At 61.7% G+C, this 311-nt stretch overlaps 1 protein-coding gene across 1 annotated transcript in view; it reads left to right on the forward strand.

Moving 5' to 3' along the window:
* NOS3 (nitric oxide synthase 3) overlaps window positions 1-311 on the forward strand; it is a 17620-nt gene that overhangs the window by 13154 nt on the left and 4155 nt on the right. The window lies entirely within an intron of this gene.

Genomic DNA, 311 nt, shown 5'->3' on the forward strand with positions numbered 1-311 from the left:
CGCTCTGTAGCTGGCATCAGGTCTACCTTACGCTGCACCAGTTCCTGGAGTTCAAACAAGCTGGGTGGGGAAAGGCAGGACCCCAGACCACCCCAGTCCAGCAGGGGCCCTCAAACACACACACACACACACACACACACACACACACACTCATAGGGGCTGCCCATACAGGCCCACCACCACTGTTCGAGGGCCAGGCCTCTGATAAGACACCGTGAGGTGGTTAGTCCCCCTGTACTCCCCAGACAATGCAATTCCGGCTTGGCCCCTTCCTCAGAGCTCCCCGTGCCCCCCCCCCCAGGGGGCCCTCC

The sequence above is a fragment of the Neophocaena asiaeorientalis genome, unplaced genomic scaffold (assembly GCF_003031525.2).
Source record: "Neophocaena asiaeorientalis asiaeorientalis breed wild unplaced genomic scaffold, Neophocaena_asiaeorientalis_V1.1 scaffold407, whole genome shotgun sequence".
In the NCBI taxonomy this organism is placed as follows: domain Eukaryota; kingdom Metazoa; phylum Chordata; class Mammalia; order Artiodactyla; family Phocoenidae; genus Neophocaena; species Neophocaena asiaeorientalis.